The 18,442-nt window shown below is 43.6% G+C and overlaps 1 protein-coding gene across 1 annotated transcript in view; it reads left to right on the top strand.

Annotated features, from left to right (window-relative positions):
- LAPTM4B (lysosomal protein transmembrane 4 beta) overlaps positions 1 to 18,442 on the top strand; it is an 82,485-nt gene that overhangs the window by 2,229 nt on the left and 61,814 nt on the right. The gene's annotated exons all lie outside the window — the stretch shown is intronic.

The raw sequence follows: 18,442 nt of genomic DNA, 5'->3' as shown, positions 1-18,442 counted from the left end.
TACAAAACTTTTGATTTACATAAATGCTTTTAGGATGAGGGCACTGAGGAGAAGGCATCCCTTCCTCTGTCCCTTAACTTGTCACCTACCAGACCCCTGGGTGAGATGGGAGTCACTTACCGGAAAGGGGGAGATTTTTCAGGGAAAAAAAGAAAAAAAAAGGAGATAGTAAAAAAAGAGTCTGCTAGAAAGGGTCTTCTTTAAATAGAGGCCTGCCATGACAGGTAAAGTGGATCTTTTTTAATGCCTTTTCTCATTGTTTCCTGCCCAGACCTTTTGTTAGGGTCCTGTGTGGCAGGCACTGTATTAGATATGTCGGCTTAAAAAAACCACACAACATGGATGCTGTGTGTTGAGTTTATTCATTTCTGAGAAACTTCTAAAGAGGTAAAGGAGCCAGGATACGTAATATAAATATGTATTTTTTTCCTTTTTGGCTGGAAAAAAAGATGTAGTCGAACATCAAAAGATGCCTGCTAATCATAAAGGACAGGGATCTCAAGTTAATGATTTTGGAGTTCCCACTGTGGCTTAGTAGGAACGAATCGCACTAGCATCCATGAGGATGCAGGTTCTATCCTTGGCCTCGCTCAGTGGGTTAGGGCTCAGTGAGTTATGGATCCAGTGTTGCTGTGAAGTGTGAACTGGTGTAAGTCGTAGATGCGGCTTGGATCTGGAGTTGCTGTGACTGTGTTGTAGCCCAGCAGCTACAGCTCCATTTCTAGACCCCTAGCCTGGGAATTTCCATATGCCCCAGGTTCGGCCCTAAAAAGACCAAAAAAAAAAAAAAAAAAAAAAGTTAATGATCTTAGTGCTTTTCTGTGTATGGGAAGACGCAACGATCTGGGGTCGTTGTTATGGGCAGGTGTCCAAAGTCCAGAATGCTTTTCCTTTTCTCCATCCTGATTTCCCCTCAGGCCCACAGTCTGGGCCACTGCAGTGGCTAGTGGCTTGATCCTTGTAGAACGGAAGTAGCAGACAGCGTTTTTCTTTACCATGCCTGCAGAAGCTTGATTTTTACATATTCTAAGTGAGCTGGATTTTCTTATTCCCGTTTGATAGATGAGAAAACCGAGGCTAAGAGATAAGTTTGGCTTTTGGTCTGAGTAATGACTTAGTCACTCAGTTTCCACTATTTTTAAAAGGTGTGTGTATGTTTTGGATTTGCCTTTGAATTATAAATTTTCCTTTAGTCCAGTAAAAAAGCGTATCGATTTCAGGTATTTTTTATTAAGGATCACTTTTCGTTTGGCTTTGCTATACTTTTTCATTTCTTTTATTGAGGCGTGGTTTACAAATGGTGAAATTCACAGATATTAACTGTACAGTTCATTGACTTGACAAATGCATGCACCTTTGAAACCTACACCCGTAGGGAACATTTCCCAGAGAGCGCCCTTGTGCCTCTTCCTAATATATCCCCCCCCCATAGACTCTCCCACCCAGAGGTGAGTTCTGCCTATTCATATAAATGAAATTATACTGTGTATTCTTTTCTTTTCTTTCTTTCTTTTTTTTTGGTGCACCATTCCTGGAAGGACTGCAGTATCAGGTTGATGTGTGGAGCGGACAGAGCAAGCTCCTGTTTCCATCTGCTAGTTCCAAAAATGCATTTACTATATAGTCCTTGGCTACAGGTTATATCAGATATATATTTTTCTTTTCTTTTTTTTTTTTTTTTTTTTGTCTTTTCTAGGGCCGCTCCCACGGCATATGGAGGTTCCCAGGCTAGGGGTTGAATCGGAGCTGTGGCCACTGGCCTATGCCAGAGCCACAGCAATGCGGGATCCGAGCCGCATCTGCGACCTACACCACAGTTCATGGCAACGCCGGATCCTTAACCCACTGAGCAAGGCCAGGGACTGAACCCGAAACCTCATGGTTCCTAGTCAGATTCGTTAACCACTGCGCCATGATGGGATATTTGTAAGAACAGATAAGGTACTGCACTTGATTTTAGCCAGAAGGCTGAGAAGTGATATATATATTCTCTTGTATTGGATTTATTTCACTTAGTCCGATGTCTTTTAGATTCAGTTATGTTTTTGGAGTGTATCAATAGATGGTGCCTTTTTATTGTTGAATATTATTTAATTGTATGAATATACTGCAGTTTGGTTATCCATTTGCCAGAGAATGGGCATTTGGGTTGTTTCCAGTTTGGGGCTGTTAAGCATAAATCTGCTCTGAACATTCTTGCAAAAGACTTGGTGGACATATGTTTTTGTTTCTCTTGAATAAATACCTAAGGGTGGAATTGCTGGTCGTCATGCAGATGTGTGTTTAACTTTACAAGAAACGGCCAGGAGGTTTTCCAAGTTGCTGTTTTATACTCCAATCAGTAGCGTATGGAGTTTGAGTGGGCGTGTAGTGGTAGCTCCTGGTGGCTTTAGTTTATGTTTCCCTTACGGCTACTAGGGCGAAACAGTTTACCTTTGCTTCTTGGCCAATTGTGTATCTTCCTTTGTGAAGTGGTATTTATTGCCTTTTTTTTTTTTTTGTCTTTTGAGGGCTGGCACCATGGCATACGTAGGTTCCCAGGCCAGGGGTTAAATTGGATCTGTAGCCGCTGGGCTATGCCACAGCCGCAGCAACACAGGATCAGAGCCGGGTCTGTGACCTCCACCACAGCTCACGGCAATGCCAGATCCTTAACCCACTGAGTGAGGCCAGGGGTCGAACCTGTGTCCTCAGGGATACTAGTCAGATTCTTTTCCACTGAGCCATCATGGGAATTCCAATTGCCCTTTCATTAAAATTTTTAACTTTTAATGTATTCTTAATTTTTTTTGCCCTTTTTTTTTTTGGGGCTGCACCTGCGGCATATGGAGGTTCCCAGGCTAGGGGTCAAATCAGAGCTGTGGCTGCCAGCCACAGCCACAGCCACACCAGATCCAAACCATGTCTCCAATCTACACCACAGCTCACAGCAACTCCATATCCTTAATCCGCTGAGCAAGGTCTGGGATCAAACCCGAATCCTCATGGACAGTAGCCATATTCGTTACCACTGAGCCATTTATTAAATTGGGTTTTGTCTTTTTTTTTTTTTTTTTTTTTTCTTACTGATTTGTAAGAACTGTGTATTTTTGGAAAGCGGTCACTCATTTGTTAAATATGTACTTTGTGAATATTTTCTTTCAGTGCGTGGCTTACCCACTCAATTTCTTAATGGTATACTTCAATGAACTAGATTTTTTTTTTGTCTTTTTAGGGCCGCACCTCTGGTATGTGGAGGTTCCCAGGCTAGGGGTCCAATTGGAGCTGTAGCTGCTGGCTTACACCATAGCCACAGCAACGCCAAATCCTTAACCGGCTGAGTGAGGCCAGGGATCGAACCCCCAACCTTATGGTTCCTAGTCAGATTTGTTTCTGCTGCACCGCCATGGGAACTCCAGTGAACTGTAGTTTTTAGTTTCAGTTAAGTTCAGTTTGTCTTTGTATGTGTGTGTGGTCAGTACTTTCTGTGTTATAAGAAATCTTTGCCTACCCTGAAATTGTAAAGCTATTCTTATATTTTCTTCAGAAGTTTTATGGTTTTAGCTTTTGTAAATGAACCTGTGATCTATCTCAAATTAAGTTTGTGTTATGATGTGAGGTAGAGGTTTGTGTTTATTTCTAAAAGCATGTTAGGAGTTCTCTTGTGCCTCAGCAGGTAACTGTCTGGCGTTGTCACTTGTTGCTTGCAGCGGCTGTTAATTCATGTCCATGTGTTCCACACACAGGCCAAACAAACCAGAACACCAGAGCTTGCAGCAGAGAAAGGTTTATTGTAGGCCCTGGAAGGAGATGGGTGGCTCATGCCCCTAAAATATCCCCAGTGCCCCAAACCAAAATTGCAAAGCATTTTTAAAGGCAAAGTGAGGGAGGGGCGTGATTGATTGTTGCAAACTTCTTGGTGCAAAAATCCTTTGTTCTTGTAGCAGTTCACAGAGGGCAGGTTGCAATGTTCTGGGAAACCTCCAACAAGATACATGTTACACTTGAGAGAGGAGCTAAAACAGAGGATATGGGGGAGGGGTCTGGCTCCAGAAGTCCTCAAAGTGTCCTGCTCCGTGACACCTTCTGGGTCGCTGCTGTAGCACAGGTTCCATCTAGGAACTTCGATATTGCTGCAGGCACAGCCAAAAAAAAACAAACAAACAAAAAAGTTTAACCATCAAACCTAAAAACAGTTGCTTTATTATATAACCTTTAATAACTGCAAACGTTTTGAGAAAGAGAAGTATGATGCTTAAACTTTACAGAATGAGGACCTTGTCCTGGTTTCCAGAGGAACCATGATATGAAGAGAAATACTTGAAGCTGAATGATTGCTTTGCAGGCTTCTGGGGTTTCCTCTCTTTCTTCAGCAAAACTTAATATGCTAAGCCTGACTCTATTAACTTCCTCCCGAAATTTGTTTTATCTCTAACTCCCAGATGGATGCCTCTGTTCCCCTTGCCATCTGAATCTCTTCCTTTATTCCATCTCCATATCCTATGGATTTTTGCTCAGCCTCCTGATTTCCTTCGTATTCTGCCTGTTCTTATTCTTGCTACCATTTCCCTCCTTTAGGCTCCCGGTAGCACTCACTTGGCTATTTTAAAAGTAGCATAACTGGTCTCTCTGCTCGTAGCCTTGCCATCAATAATCCTTTTAACCTCCCCCCTGCATGCCCCATTCTATTCCAGATGCTCTTCCCAGAGGTATTTCAAACACAAATATGAGCTTGTTGTCCTCCTCCTAAAAATGTAGACTCTCTATCCCAGGGAGATGTGCGTATTTCATGACCTGTGTGTTTCAGGTCGGCTCAAATTGGTTTACACCTTTAACAAATGCAGTGGTTTCCACCACATCTCTTTCCCCATTTCTCCCATCCCTTCCCCTTTCAGATTATCTCCTTTTTTTGTTTTTTTTTTTGTCTTTTTGCCTTTTCTAGGGCCACTCCCATGGCATATGGAGGTTCCCAGGCCAGGGGTCCAACCCGAGCTGTAGCTGCCAGCCTATGCCAGAGCCACAGCAACGTGGGATCTGAGCCGTGTCTGGGACCTACACCACAGCTCACGGCAACGCCGAATCCTTAACCCACTGAGCAAGGCCAGGGATCGAACCCAAAATCTCATGGTTCCTAGTCGGATTCATTAACCACTGAGCCATGACGGGAACTCCCAGATTATCTTCTTTAGGATACCAACAGCCACCAGTACTTAAACCCTGAGGCCTGAGATTCATCCAGATTTGAGACAAACTAAATTATCTGCCCACCTCTGAACCAAGTTGGCCAAGGTTGTGGTACTAGAATGTACAGTGGATTTAGGCCTGGGATATTCGGCCCTTGAAATGTTGATTAGGAGGGATGTGAGCCAGTGGTGGTATTAATTTAAGACACCAGGTTGAGAGCAGAGGGATGAGTCATCAAAAATTGTCGAGGTTGGAGTTCCCCGTCGTGGCGCAGTGGTTAACGAATCCAACTAGGAACCATGTGCGGGTTCGATCCCTGCCCTTGCTCAGTGGTTTAAGGATCCGGCGTTGCCGTGAGCTGTGGTGTAGGTCGCAGAAGTGGCTTGGATCCCGTGTTGCTGTGGCTCTGGTGTAGGCTGGCAGCTACAGCTCCGATTAGACCCCTAGCCTGGGAACCTCCATATGCTGTGGGAGCGGCCCTAGAAAAAGGCAAAAAAAAAAAAAAAAAAAAAAAAAGTCACTTTGGTTATTATTTAAAAAAAAAAAAAGTTGTAGAGGTGGAGGAAAGAATGTTTGGAGGGCAGTGACAAGATCCCTGCTGCACTCCTAATGCCAAAGCCCCCATTTCTTTGGAATAGATTTTGCTATCAGGACCTGCATTTCTCCCTGCACACTCAAATGTACCTTTTCTTTGGTCATTTCTTCCATTATTTTATCAGGTGATTTTCTTCACGCGCGCACACGTGTGTGCGCATGTTTTTTTGGTTACGCTTGCAATATGTGGAAGTTCTGGGCCGGGGACTGAACCCACGCTAGTACAGTGACAACACCGGATCCTTAACCCACTGCGCCACAAGAGAGCACCTTCTCAGTGTATTTTAAAAAGTAGTCCTGGTGGTTGGAAGAATTTGTCATTGACACCTGGGTTGGGTCCCCCCTAGTGCATCTTATCCTTTTTATCATCATCTAAGTGTTTTTTAGGAGGCTAGTCATTCAGCAAATACATACTGAAAGCCTCTTTGTGCCAGACACTATTCACAGGGGAGTTGGCCATATATCAGATTATAAAGGATGAAAGAGCACAGAGTAGCTGGTCTCGTTGGCTTTATGACCTGGCCTGTCAAGTAATCAACTGGTTCACTTTGAAAGTCACAGCTTGCTTATGACCCAGGCCTGGTGGGTTCTTTTTGTATCCTTAGGAGTTCTGGTGCAATAACTATTGATTTTTGTCTGGATAGTAATACTGGGTAGTAAAACTGCCATCTTGCATTTGTTGCGTGATTGATAGTTTTCAAAGGACTTTCACGTTTGTTCTTATTTAGCCCTCAAAGCAACCCCGGGATCAGGCACGATAGGTGGTGATATGCTTGTTTAAGATGAATGGTTTCCTTCCAGATGTCAGATTCTATAACTCGGTCTATAAATCCAGGGCAACATAAGGGCTAATTTATAATACTTCCGTAATCCTTCTTAGCTGTTTTCCCTACTATATTAGATTGCACAAGACTAGAAGTCTAAGCTCAAGAGTATGGATTTTATTCTGTAGGCAGTGGGGAGGCACTGAAGAATTATGAACAGGGGTGATGGGGTGAAAGCAGTTTTTGAGGATGATTGAAAGGGCAGGCTGTTTTAGCTGGCTGGGAAAACAGGAAGGTGTGGTACAGCCTTCTAGATGCGAGATGCAGCAGTGTCAGCTCTCCCTGGCATACAGTCTCTCATTTGCTAAGGGTGCACATGGTGCGGAAGAGAACTTTTACCAGTTTAGTCATTGATACAAATCTCTCTTGCCATCCAGATTTTCTCCATCTGAATTCAGGAATCGATCAGATTTGGACGAAAAGGGATATTGGATTTTTTTTTAATTTAATTTTTAGAATTTTTAAGTTTTTTATTTTATTTTTTTTTGCTTAAGGCCGCACCAACAGCACTCCCAGGCTGGGGTCCAGTTGGAGCCACAGCTGCCAGCCACAGCCATAGCCACTTGGGATCCGAGCTGCGTCTGTGATTGATACTACAGCTCACGGCAACACCGGATCCTTAATCCGCTGATCGAGGCCAGGGATCGAACCTGCATCTTTATGGATCCTAGTCAGGTTTGTTAACCATTGAGCCATGATGGGAACCCTGATACGGGCTTTTTGAGAGATGTCTAATGGGCCCTCCTTTAAAAGTATAGGCCTCCCCAACCCCGAAATATAAAGGATCAAAGGAAGTTCTATGACATTTTCTGGTGAAGAGTTCAGTGATATTTAATACTTTTTACAGCTTTTATTGCATGTTATGATAGATGTTCATTGGGCCATTGTAAAGACAAGCTGACCAAGAAATGAATAAAGACTGCCAGCAAAGCGTTTTATAATGCCAGTCTCTCCAGGACCCACTTTAGATACATCTGACTTAACAAAGCATCACGTATGAAAGTGGTTAACATGAATTTTGCACTGCAATGTGTGTAATGACTAAATGTGTAATATATTTGTTGTGTCAACTTTGATTCATGCAGTGAAGGCAGAGGTCGCATTTCTCCCTCCCAACTGGTACCCTCTTTGGGGCAGATGTATATATTATTGTTGGTAAAAGGATGCTGGTGGGAATAATGGGTGAGCCCTAGCATAACTCACAGCTTTCTCCACCTCCTCCCAGCTCTCTTGGCTCTTGATGGAGCTTCTGGAGCCTTGATGAATATTCTCTAAAAGCTATAAATGGATTTTTTTTTTTTACTTGATGCGAAATAAAAATTAAACAAAGATCAGACTTCTTCATTTGCTCCCAACAAGCGTTTAAAGGTTTCAAGTTGCCTCTTGGCAATTGTACTTCCAAGGAATATTAGTTATTAAAAATCAGCGTGAGCTTTCTTCTTTCCTTTATTATCCTTGAGCAGCTGAAATGACATCGTTGGTTCCCCCAGTGAGCGATGGGGAAGCAGTCACACTTGACACAAGTTGGTGCTGACATCTTTGCTAACAGTAGAGGGCTTGGGGTTGCAGAAACGGAGGTGTTGGAAAAGATGAATCCCTTAGGGTGTCCCCTTAGGGAAGGCCAGATGGGATACATCAGAATTGGGGCTTTTCTTAGTGAGCTCTCAACCTTGCTGGGCCAGAGACGGGATCCTGTCTGCATCGTAAAGTTGAATGGCTGATTGACACTGGCTGACACATAAAGCCAGAATGCCAGTGTATGAATATTCGATGGAGAAATAAAACCCTCATGGAGATGAATATTCTATGTCATCTTTTCCTGTAGAGGACACTAAATTATGATTGTCAGTGATTTGAGTACTTCATAGATTTTCATGAAGACCGTCTGGTGAGGCCGACTTCATAGAAGAGATAACATCCAGGACTAAAAGAAAGCAGGTCTCCAGGCCAGGACACTGTGTCTTCTTCGAGCTATGCTTAAAGAGGGGTTTGCTTCTTTTTTTTTTTTTTTTTTGTCTTTTTGCTACTTGGGCTACTCCCGCGGCACATGGAGGTTCCCAGGCTAGGGGTTGAATTGGAGCTGGAGCCGCCTGCTTCCTCCAGAGCCACAGCAGCGCCAGATCCGAGCCGTGTCTGCAACCTACACCACAGCTCACAGCAACGCCGAATCCTTAACCCACTGAGCAAGGCCAGGGATCGAACCTGCAACCTTATGGTTCCTAGTCGGATTCATTAACTACTGAGCCACGACAGGAACTCCAAAGGGTTTGCTTCTTGGGTGGTCCTTTTTAAGGTCTCAATTTTGATCTAGCACGAGTCCCCCCCCTCCATTTAAGGAAGGTGTCCTTGGATTCGCTGATAATTTGTTCTTTTCTCCTTTGTGCTGAGACCTACATTAACCTCTGTATTTGCTATGGTATAGATAAAGTGCTATAACTTAGATGCAAAAATGCAGTTTATTTCTCCCTTGTGTTAACAGCTGGGGGTAAGATAAGCAAACTTTGTTCCGTGGGGCCATCCAGAGACCCAGGCTGGTGGGGCAGTTGTGCCATCCTGAGTGTGCCAACTCTGTCTGGTCCAGGGGCTGCTTCCTTTATCCTCTGCACAGTTGGAGGTTTTTTGTTTTGGTTTTGTTGTTTGTTTTTTAGGGCCACACTCACGGCATATGGAAGTTCCCAGGCTAGGGGTAGAATTGAAGCTACAGTTGCTGGCCTTTGCCATAGCCAGAGCAATGTGGGATCCGAGTCACGTCTGCGGCCTACACTGCAGCTCACTGCAACACCGGATCCCCAACCCACTGAGTGAGGCCAGGGATTGAACCTTCGTCCTCATGGATACTAGTCAGATTCGTTTCCACTGAGCCACGACGGGAACTCCTTGTTTACATTGTTTATGCACAAGTTCCTGGGCCAGGGATGGAACCCACACCGCAGTAGTGACATTGCTGGATCCTTAACCAGATAGGCCACCAGGGACCTCCTGTGATACTTTTCAATAACTATAATTATTTATTGCCAGAATGATTAACTCCAATTTAGAGAAGAAAACTAAAGTACTGAGACCTAAAAAGCACTGTTTTGTAGACTGAAGTTAAAGCCTCCCATAGGTAGTACCTGTTGCCCAGTGCACAGGAGGCTTAGCAGTAAGGCTGCCGTTAACGTGTTATGTCAGATTTCTAGGTGCCTCTAGAATCTGTTTTCACCTTCTTTTAGAGTAATAGACTTACTTGAATACAGAGATGCCCTGCAAAAGGTTATGTATCCCAGCCTCCCTTGCAGCTAGGTCATATGTCTTATTTTTGGCTACTGGGATAAAAATGAAGGCAAACATATACAATTTCCATTTCACATTCTTAAAAAAAAAAAAAAAAAAAAAATTGAAGCTACTTGTCCTCCAGGTGGCCCTTCTCCCTTCCAGCAGGCCAGAACACAAACACAGTGCTGGTGATGAAACCTCCACCTAGGGAGTTTCTGTCGTGGTACAGCAGAAACAAATACAACGAATACGTTAAGGATCTGGCCTCACCATGAGCTGTGGTGTAGGTCACAGACACGGCTCCGATTCGGCGTTGCTGTGGCTCTGGCATAGGCCCGCAGCTACAGCTCCAATTTGACCCCTTGCCTGGGAACCTCCATATGCTGCAGGAGCGGCCCTAGAAAGACAAAGCAGGAGTTCCCATCGTGGCGCAGTGGTTAACAAATCTGACTAGGAACCATGAGGTTGCGGGTTCAATCCCTGCCCTTGCTTAGTGGGTTAACGATCCGGCATTGCCGTGAGCTGTGGTGTAGGTTGCGAACTCAGCTCGGATCCCGCGTTGCTGTGGCTCTGGCGTAGGCCTGTGGCTACAGCTCCGATTAGACCCCTAGCCTGGGAACCTCCAAGAAATAGCAAAAAGACCAAAAAAAAAAAAAAAAAGACAAAGCAAACAATTGAAACAAGTCCTGAAACGGAACTCTGGATACCACTATGTGTATTCAAATGCAAATGCATTTTCCCCAAGGGGTGCTGCATTAATGGAGTTTTTAATTGATAGTTGAAAAGTTTTTTAAGATTAAAATGAAGGATACAAGAATAGCATTTTCAGTGGAAACACACAGTCATCCACGTAAGACATAAAACGTAGCTAGCTTATAGGTCAGAAAACTATAGCTGTGCTTCGGCTTAAGGACTGCCCATCTCCAAAGAAAATAATTGTAGAAAATTTAAGCCTAGAAGGAACCTTGATGCTTAATCCGGTTTCTTTCTTCCCTCCTGCCTTCTTCATTCCTCCTCCTTTTGACAGACTGAGAACTTCCTGGGTGTAAGAACTGTGCCAGGTGCTGGCAGTACAGTGGTGATTCAAAGCAGACCCTATCCTTGTGCACATGGAATCTATGGTCTAGTAGAGGAAATGAGCAGTAATTCATACATATTGATTAGTAGTCACACAAGTAAATATTGGAACATAATTGTGATAAGTGCCGCGAAGGAGAATGTGGGGCAGTGTGCTAAGGTGTATGGGAGTTGGAGTTCCCTGTTGTGGCTCAGCAGAAATGAATCTGACTGGAATCCATGAGGACGCAGGTTTGATCCCTGGCCTCGCTCAGTGGGTTGAGGGTCTGGCATTGCTGCGAGCTATGGTGTAGGTTGCAGATGCAGCTTGGATCTGGTGTTGCTGTGGCTGTGATGTGGTTCACAGATGCAGCTTGAATCTGGCATTGCTGTGGCTGTAGTGTAGGCTGGTATCTGTCGCTCCTATTGGACCTCTAGCCCGGGAACTTCTCTATGCAGCACGGCAGCCCTAAAATAAAAGAACCAAAAGAAAAAAAAAAAAAGGCATATGGGAATGTGGGGACTAGTGGCCATGTCGGGAGCTTGGCAATCTTTTGTCCTTAACTGGAGAAATCAGCCCACTTAACATTAACAGTGATTAATATATTGCAACTTACTTTGCTCATTGTTTGTTTTTCTCTCCTTTGTTGCCACGTATTGTGTTATCAGAGTTTTTTCTTATCCATTTTTTTTTTTTTTGCCTTCCTGCTGTTTTTTATTTCTATTATTTTAAGTGGTTCACTCAAGAAATTTTAACGTGCGCTTATTAAAGTCTGTATATGTATATATTTTTTTGTCTTTTCTAGGGCTGCACCCGCGGTATATGGAAGTTCCCAGGCTAGGGGTCTGATCAGAGCTGTAGCCACTGGCCTATGCCACAACCCTAGCAACGAGGGATCCAAGCCACGTCTGTGACCCACACCACAGCTCATGGCATTGCTGAATCCTTAACCCATTGATCAAGGCCAGGGATCGAACCCGCAACCTCATGGTTCCTAGTCGGATTCGTTTCCACTGCGTCAAGACGGGAACTCCCTATACTTAATGATATTTTTTGTCTTTCTTTTGAAAAATGTGAGTTCCTTGACTGCAGTCATTTATTTCTTTGTATTTTAGTGTCTTTTTAAAAAGCTCCCTAAGACATTGATCTATATGATCAATGTTTACTTAGAAATATCCACCTGTTTACATTTCTTTGTTCATTATTTTCTCTCTTTTTTGCAGTCATTATAAATGTTTTTATTTTAAAATGGATTTTTTTGGGGGGAGGGCCACATCTGCATCATGTCAAAGTTCCTAGGCCAGGGATCAAACCTTTGCCACAGCAGTAGCCTGAGCACAGCAGTGACAATGCTGGATCCTCAACTGCTAGGCCCCCAGGGAACTCCAGAAAAATGGATATTTTAATACCCAGAATGTGGAAAGTCCATGATCTGTCATTTTCTTTTTCACCTCAGACCTACTGTCCAGGATCACTGTCCTTCTGTCTGATGTACATATTTAAAAATTTCCTTTAGTGAGATCTGTTGGTGGAATTCTGACAGTTGTTCTTTGTCTTTTTTTTTTGTCTTTTTACGGCCGCACCCACAGCCTATGGAGGTTCCCAGGCTAGGGGTCTAATTGGAGCTGTAGCTGTTGGCTTACACCACAGCCACAGCAACGCCAGATCCAAGCTGCATCTGCAGCCTACACTACAGCTCACGGCAACGCCAGATCCTTAACCCACTGAGCAAGGCCAGGGATCGAAGCTGCAACCTCACGGTTCCTAGTCGGATTCGTTTCTGCTGCGGCACAACAGGAACTCCCTGACAGTTGTTCTCTGAAAATAACTTTATTTGGCTTGCATTCTTTTTTTTTTTTTTTTTTTTTTTGGTCTTTTTGCCATTTCTTGGGCTGCTCCTGTGGCATATGGAGGTTGCCAGGCTAGGGGTCCAATCAGAGCTGTAGCTGCCAGCCTATGCCAGAGCCATAGCAACGCGGGATCCGAGCCACGTCTGCAACCTACACCACAGCTCTCGGCAACGTGGGATCATTAACCCACTGAGCAAGGGCAGGGATGGAACCCGAAACCTCATGGTTCCTAGTCGGATTCGTTAACCACTGCGCCACGACGGGAGCTCCTGGCTTGCATTCTTGAAAGTTGTCTCAATCCTTGGTTCACAGTTATTGTCTTGTGTAACACTTTGAAGCTGTCCTTCCATTCTCTTTTGATTACTGCTTTTCTGCTGAGAAGTCAGTTGTCAGTCTTGTTGACCTTTGCTTTTCATGCATTAAGTCTGGAGTTGGTCTCATTCATTAGGTCTGGAGCTGGTCTCTTGGTTCTGCCTTAGTAACTTGCTGGGATGACACTGAAGCTGAAGGTCTGCTGATAACACTTTTGGTGGCAGCGGTTTGTGGATTCATACATTTCTTTTTGCTAATTGCCTTTTCTTAGAATCTTGCCTTTGTAGTTAAAACTTTTGACCATTTTTATTCCTTCGAAAGGTATGGAACAGAACAAGTAACTGAAGGCTTGGTGATAAAGACTCAAAGTATAGACTCAAAGGAACACACTTTAATAGCAGAAACACTACAGAGCTTTTACGAAAATGTTTAAATTTGAATAGGTGCTTTCTTTGATTCTTTTATTTACCTGAGAATATTTCTTTGCCTAGTTTTTGTTTTTTCCTTACTAGCTGTTTAGAAACTAAGTGGAAGTCTCTCAGATAATATTTGTTCTAAGGTATGTAAACAGGAGTAGGATCTTAGCTATTTATGTATTTACACTAGGGATGATAATTTACTGGATAATCTTTTCATTAGTTTACTTCGAGGATAGCTTAAGAACAATGATCTTCAGAGGCTGTTTGCTTTTTAAGAAATCTAAGACTCTTTCCTTTTAACTAAAAGTAAAATGTCAGGACTTCCCAACTTGGTGCAGTGGAAACGAATCCAGCTAGGAACCATGAGGTTGCAGGTTCAATCCCTGGCTTCACTCAGTGGGTTAAGGATCTGGCGTTGCCATGGCTGTGGTGTAGGCTGGCGGCTGTAGCTCTGATCCCTTAGCCTGGGAACCTCCATACGCTGCAAGTGTGGCCCTTAAAAAAAAAAAAAAAAAAAAAAAAAGTAAAATGTCAGATATTAACATCACCTTTCAAGAAAGTTCTAATACCTAGATTCACAGTAATGAATGTTTACATCACACACCTTATCGTATTATATTATGTGTCGCTGCTTTGTAGGAAAAAAATTTCACTCTAAAGTTCAGTGTAGCCACACTGTTGAGTGGAACACAAAATTACATTCTAATGGTTAAGTCCGTTATTGCCTCTTAACTTTCGTCAGTAAAGACATTCTGTTTTATTAGTTTCTCTTCTGTCTTTGGAGAATAGCTGTAGGAATAAAGTATTCTTTTATGTATTGAAGCTAAAGAGGAAGTAAGAAATCTAATCACTTTATAAACAGTCTTTCAAAGTGTTATTATTATTATTATTATTATTTTTTTTTTTGTCTTTTTGCCTTTTCTAGGGCTGCTCTCACAGCATATGGAGGTTCCCAGGCTAGAGGGTCGAATCGGAGTTGTAGCCACAGCAACACTGGATCCGAGCCACATCTGCAACCTACACCACAGCTCACAGCAATGCCGGATCCATAACCCACTGAGCAAGGCCAGGGATCGAATCTGCAACCTCATGGTTCCTAGTTGGATTTGTTAACCACTGAGCCAAGATGGGAATGCCTTTTTTTTTTTTTTTTTTAATGGTAATCCTAGTCATTGCAGTAGGATGGTTACAAATAAGGAGGGATAGGAGTTCCCGTCGTGGCGCAGTGGTTAACGAATCCGACTAGGAACCATGAGGTTGCGGGTTCCATCCCTGCCCTTGCTCAGTGGGTTAACGATCCGGCATTGCCATGAGCTGTGGTGTAGGTTGCAGACGCGGCTCGGATCCCGTGTTGCTGTGGCTCTGGCGTAGGCCGGTGGCTACAGCTCCGATTCGACCCCTAGCCTGGGAACCTCCATATGCCGCGGGAGTGGCCCAAGAAATGGCAAAAAGACAAAAAAAAAAAAACAAAACAAATAAGGAGGAACAGACCTAATAAATGGAATATATCGGCACACAAAGAACACCAATTTGGCTGCACTGAAAAATTAATTTAGCCGTTTTGCACTTCGTGTTTTCTCTCTTCCACATTCAGCTTTCTGGCCCTCTAATACTTGATCCTTTTGGCACAAAGTTGAGGCCTCCATAGGCCATTCCAAACTCGGCCCCAGGGGAGGCCTATCTCTTTATATCCAGAGAGCCAGTGTTCTTTCAGCCAGAAAAGGGAACACAGTTGTTCTCCCCGTTCACGCCCTCCCCACTCCCAAGTCTCCCAGTGGCTTTTTGGACAGCCCTCTTTCTGGCCTCTGCTAGAGGACCGTCCTTGGCCTTCGGTCCACTGTCCAGGCATCGTTCTCATTATTCTGAGGGTGGAGTGGTGCCTCGGCCTGAGGCTGAAGGTCAGCCCGACCCAAGTCTGTCCAGGGAAGCTGGGATTGCTTCTGCTGGGCTTGCCAGTCGGGTTTCATATCGCTGCCAGCCTCCTGTCACATTGCAAGCTGCTGTCTAGGACACTCCCTTGAAAAGAATTGCAAGCCTGCTGCCAGGGGATTGGTCAGCAGAGTCGCCAGGACTTGGGAACCGGGTGTGGCGGCTTCTGGGACAGAACCTGGGTTGCCGGAAAGAGCATGTGTGGCATTTGTAATCAGAGGACCCGTGATTGATTTTCAGCTGAATACTCTGTGACCTGGTGCCGGTTCCCCCTGAAGTCCAAGAGTTCGCATCTGTAGAATGGTGTAATAACAATCGCACCCCACCCCGGAGGCAGACCCGCTTCAGTAATATACAGCCGTGCGTGGCGGTGGTGATTTCTTGATTTAATCTGTTAGCCATGGGGAAGACATGCTGGAAGGGTGGCACTGTGAGCTGCAGGGTGAATGAGAAGGACCTCATTGAATGCATTTGGGGTGGGGTGGGGGGACTCCCAATAACACATTACAAAAAATTAAAAAAAAAATTTTTTTTATGGCTGCACCCTGGGCCAGGCATTGAATTCGAGCTGCAGCTGTGGCAACGCCGGATCCTTTAATCCACTGCCCTGGGCCGGGGGTCCGACCTTCCCCTCTGTAGTGACCCGAGCTGCTGCAGTCTGATTTTTAACCCAGTGCACCGCAGTGGGAACTCCTAACGTAATACATTTTTAAAATTGGCCGGTTGAAGTGGGGCACAAAGAAAAGACAGCACTTCCATTTTACTGCTTAATGTTTATCTCGCCCAGTGTATAACCTAGAGGATTTATAGCTTCTACAACTGAAAACGCTGGCTGTTAATTATAATCCACCTCAAAGGATGAGCTGTAATCTTGGTCTCTAAAGAGTTCCAGAAGTCTGCTACTTTGTGGTATGAGGAAGAAAATCCTCTTCCTGCGGAGGCTTTCACCTGCCAGCCCCTTCGCCCCAGCCACCAGTGTAGCAGAATTCCTTTTCACTTTAAATGGAACAACAGCTCATTTATTTGACTGTCTTTCCCACTAGACAATACCTTGGAGAGGAATAGTGTGTATTTTTTTTTTTTTTTTTTTGTCTTTTGCCTTTTCTAGGGCCGCTCCCACAGCATATGGAGGTTCCCAGGCTAGAGGTCTAATCGGAGCTGTGGCCACCGGCCTACGCCAGAGCCACAGCAACGCGGGATCCGAGCTGCACCTGCAACCCACACCACAGCTCACGGCAACGCCGGATCCTTAACTCACTGAGCAAGGGCAGGGATCGAACCCGCAACCTCATGGTTTCTAGTCGATTCGTTAACCACTGAGCCACGACGGGAACTCTGGAATAGTGTGTATTGATGTTAGCATGGTGCCTGGCATATATTTGTTACCTAATAGTTAATTTTTGAACCAATCAGTAGATGAATTAATGAATGTGACAGTATTTTTTCTACATTTTACTTGGTTGCTGATGTGTGCTTGCCCCTAGGCCTACGGTGGGCACTGTGCCTTCTTCATCTTTATATGAGTTTTAAGCAGAGTGTTGAGCAGAGAGTAGAGGAACTAATTTAGTCAACTTCTTAGGCAGGTGGGTAAATCTGATTTTCCCTGGAATGTATTTACCACGGTTGTTTGAATTGAAATAGCAAATGTCAGACATTTATTTTCCTATCAGAACAGGGCCGTGTAGACAGAGGCTACTTTTAAAAATCTCACATTAAAAGGTACTTAAAAGAAAGTGTTTATAAGCCTGGAAACAAAGATAAGTGTGTATGAATAAAGCTACTCTTATTGACCTAGAGAGAGAGAGGAAAAAAAAGTACTTTAATTCTCTTCCTGGACAATGCAAGGACCTATGATCAGTTCAGTTCCAGTTATCCTCTCGTGATCTGTATGCTGTTATTGTGTTTTGATTATGTTTGTACTTTGCCCTCCTAAGTCATTATTGTTATTATGTGTTACCATTGTCAACATAATTATCATTTTTGTTGTTAACTTCTTTGTACACCTTAAGCCTTTCATCTGGTATCATTTTTCTTTTGCTCAAAGAACACCCTTTAATGCTTTCTTTATTCCTGAGCTACTGATGACAAATTCCCCTTTGTCTGAAAACATCTTTGTTTCATTTTCATCCGTGAAGGATTGTTTTTTGTTTTGTTTTTGCTTGGTATAAACTTGTATGTGGTTCTTTTCCTTCCTAGCATTTTAAAGATGTAACTACATTGTCTTCTGGCTGCTGCTGCTTTTTTTTTTTTCATTTTGGCCGTGCCCATGCCACAGCAGTGGCAATGTTGGAACCTTAACCTCCTGAGCCACCAGGGAACTCCCATGGCTTCTTTTGTTTTTATTAAAGGCAGCTTATCTGAATATTTCTTCTGTCTTATCCAGCTCATTGGTTTTTCTTATAACTCTTGTCTTATTGGGTTCAGCCCATCAAGCAAGTTCTTGATTTGGCTACTGTATTTTTACATTCTAGAGTTTCTGTTGTTTAAAAAATCTCTCCTATCTCTTTTTTGGTAATTCAAGTTCCCTGCCAAAATTCTTATTCTGTTTTTTTTTTTTTTGTTTTGTTTTGTTTTGTTTTTTGTTTTTTTTTAAAGAAGCTTATTTAAACAATAAGACGCTTGAAGGGAAAACTATCTACGGTTCATTTCTTTTAGAGTATTTTATCCCTACTTAAAGACAGATTGCCCTACATGTAACAGCTATGTACAAAAATTTATAAAATTATCCTTGGTTTTACAATGATAAATGAAAAACATTAAAATTCTCCAATTGAACAAGATAGGCAAGGATTTTTAAAAAATTAAAAAAAATTTTTTTTATTTTCTTTTGTCTTTTAGGGCTGCACTGGTGACATATGGAGGTTCCCAGGCTAGGGATCGAATTGGAGTTGTGGCTGCCAGCCTACGCCAGAGCCACAGCAACATGGGATCCGAGCCGCATCTGCAACCTACACCACAGCTCATGGTAACGCCAGATCCTTAACCCACCAAGCAAGGCCAGGGATCGAACCCATGTCCTTATGGATGCTGGTCAGGTTC

Source organism: Sus scrofa, chromosome 4, assembly GCF_000003025.6.
Source record: "Sus scrofa isolate TJ Tabasco breed Duroc chromosome 4, Sscrofa11.1, whole genome shotgun sequence".
NCBI lineage: Eukaryota > Metazoa > Chordata > Mammalia > Artiodactyla > Suidae > Sus > Sus scrofa.
The sequence above is the reverse complement of the archived record's forward strand: the minus strand, read 5'-3'. Positions and strand labels throughout refer to the sequence as shown.